This window comes from Olea europaea, chromosome 21 (genome assembly GCF_002742605.1).
Source record: "Olea europaea var. sylvestris chromosome 21, O_europaea_v1, whole genome shotgun sequence".
Classification (NCBI taxonomy): domain Eukaryota; kingdom Viridiplantae; phylum Streptophyta; class Magnoliopsida; order Lamiales; family Oleaceae; genus Olea; species Olea europaea.
In genome coordinates, this window is record NC_036257.1 from 8,272,289 (window position 1) to 8,275,273 (window position 2,985).

At 38.9% G+C, this 2,985-nt stretch overlaps 1 pseudogene; it reads left to right on the forward strand.

Annotated features, from left to right (window-relative positions):
• The first annotated feature begins 126 nt into the window (after positions 1-126).
• LOC111370073 overlaps positions 127-2,985 on the forward strand; it is a 7,756-nt pseudogene continuing 4,897 nt past the window's right edge.

Here is a 2,985-nt window from a genome sequence, read left to right on the forward strand (position 1 = left end):
TTTTTTTTCTTTTTCAAATTTAATCCTGTCCAGTGTAGTCTGATTTACTGTACCAGACATGCCTTAATAGCTCCTTGATTGGGAAACATGTTAATTTTTATGTGAATTAATCTTCCTATCTGACACGTCAGGTATGAAAGAGAGGGACAACCTTCTGAACTTGCTGCTGTGGATTTCTTTGTTAGTACAGTTGATACTCTGAAAGAACCTCCTCTGATTACGGTAAACACGGTTCTCTCCATCCTTTCGGTGGACTACCCTGTTGATAAAGTTTCGTGCTATGTTTCGGATGATGTTGCAGCAATGCTAACATTTGAGTAACCTGTTGAGACTGCTTAATTTGCAAGAAAATGGCTTTCAGCAAGAAGTTTAATATTGAACCTCGTGCACCTGAGTTTTACTTCTCACAGAAAATTGATTACTTGAAGGATAAAATACAGCCTTCTTTCGTCAAGGAACGCAGAGCAATGAAAGTAATTATTCATTAATAATCACTTGGCAATAATATTTTTGGATCCTTTGCCATGATGAATTAGTATCTCAGCGTATTGTATCTAAATATCAAATTGAAATCTCACTATATTTATTTCCTCGGGTTACAGAGAGATTATGAAGAGTACAAAGTGCGCATAAATGCTTTAGTAGCAAAGGCCCAACAAACTCCAGATGAGGGCTGGACCATGGCAGATGGGATCCCTTGGCCAAGAAATAACACCCGTGACCACCCTGGCAAGATTCAGGTTTACTTTAGTGACTACAATATTCTTACTTTGATTATTAAGTTTTATTCATTCATTATTTCATCATAGATGAAAAATTATATGGCTTTGGTTGTATCATTTTCATGTGTTTTAAGGCCACACTGGTGCCCATGATATAGAGGGAAACGAGCTTCCTCGATTGGTTTATGTCTCAAGGGAGAAGAGACCTCGTTATCAACATCACAAAAAGGCCGGTGCTGATAATGCTCTGGTATATACCCATCTATACAATATGGGAGCAGCTGCTTTTATATGAATCTTATTGAATTTGTAAACGATGACAATGTATGTATTCTTGCAGGTAAGAGTATCTACCGTTCTCACAAATGCACCTTATATTCTCAACCTTGACTCTGATCATTATGTTAACAATAGCAAGGTAATTCGCGAGGCAATGTGTTTCTTGATGGATCCTCTAGTGGGCCGAGATGTATGTTATGTGCAGTTTTCTTAGAGGTTTGATGGAATCGATAAGAGTGACAGATATGCCAATCCCGACACAGTTTTCTTTGATGTAAGCTTCCTTGTTCTATTTAAGTTAATATAAACTTGAAATGTGTCCATTACATCCTTTCTGTAGCCTGCAAAACTTTACTATTTGCTGTGTANTTATGTCTTCAATCCGCAAGCTCTTTATGGTTATGGGCCTTCCTCTTTGCCCAGCTTACCCAAGACTTCATCTTGCCCATGGTGAGCCAGCTGTTGTTGTTGCTGTCGACGCAAGAAGCCTGCTAAAGAGAGAGATCTCACAGAGGTTTACCGTGGTGCAAAAAGGGAAGATCTTAATGCTGCCATCTTTAACCTTAGGGAGATTGAAAGTAAGTCTCTTGCCCTGAGACAATCAGATTATTGGTCATCTAATACGAAATCTTACGAAAATTAAGATGCATCTATATGGTGATGTTTGGATGTTATGATGAGAGTGACAGGTCATTGATCATCTCTCAGATGAACTTTTGAGAAAACTTTTGGATTGTCTGCTGTTTTTATCGAATCTACACTAATGGAAAATGGAGGACTGCCCGAGTCTTCCAATCCATCAATGCTAATTAAAGAAACAATACAGGTCATCAGCTGTGGGTACAAGGAAAAGACTTCATGGGGTAAAGAGGTTAGAAAGTTACTTCTTGTATCAATATTACAACTTATTTTCTTTCCCTCGTAACATAATAGGAAAACCAGGAATATTTAGGTGCATATTGATGTTTTATTTCTCTTGAAGAAAAAATAATTCACATCCTAAAATTTGGTGTTTTTCTTTCTTAGATTGGCTGGATATATGGATTAGTTATGGAGGATATCTTGACAGGGTTCAAGATGCACTGTCGTGATTGGAGATCAATTTACTGCATGCCCTTAAGACCAGCATTCAAGGGATTAGCATCAATCAACTTATCCGATAGGCTGCCCAGGTGCTTCGATGGGCCCTGGGTTCTGTCGAGATTTTCTTGAGTAGACATTGTCCTCTGTGGTATCGATTTGGTGGTGGCCGTCTCAAGTGGCTCCAAAGGCTTGCATATATCAACACCATCGTCTCACATCTCTTCCACTAATTGCTTATTGCTTGATACCTGCTATATGCCTTCTAACTGGGAAATTCATTATTCCAACGGTATGTTCTTTTGCCTTCCAACTGGTTTTGCCGGATTCACCAAATTTTCAAGTTCTTTTATATTTGCATCTAACTCAAAACTATATTAGTTAATCATCAGATAGCTGTCAAATCTTGCAAGTTTCCTGTTCCTTGGACTCTTTTGTTCCATCATTATTACTAGTGTCCTCGAGTTTAGGTGGAACAGCATAAGCATTGAGGATTGGTGGCGCAACAAGCAGTTTTGGGTTATTGGATGTGTTTCAGCCCATTTATTCGCTGTATTTGAAGGTTTCCTAAAAATGCTTGCTGGATTAGACACGAACTTTACAGTTACTGCCAAAGCAGCAGAAGATGAAGAGTTCAGGGAACTGTGCATCGTTAAATGGACAACTGTTTTGATCCCTCCGACATCAATTCTCATTGTAAATATGGTTGGTGTAGTTGCTGCCTGCTGGTTTTTCCGATGCCCTAAACAAGGGATATGAAGCATGGGGACCTTTATTCGGTAAGGTTTTCTTTGCATTCCAGGTGATATTTCATCCCTTCCCGTTCCTTAAAGGTCTCGTGGGACGATAGAACCGGACTCCCACCATTGTTATCTTATGGTCTGTACTTTTTGTTAGAAAAACA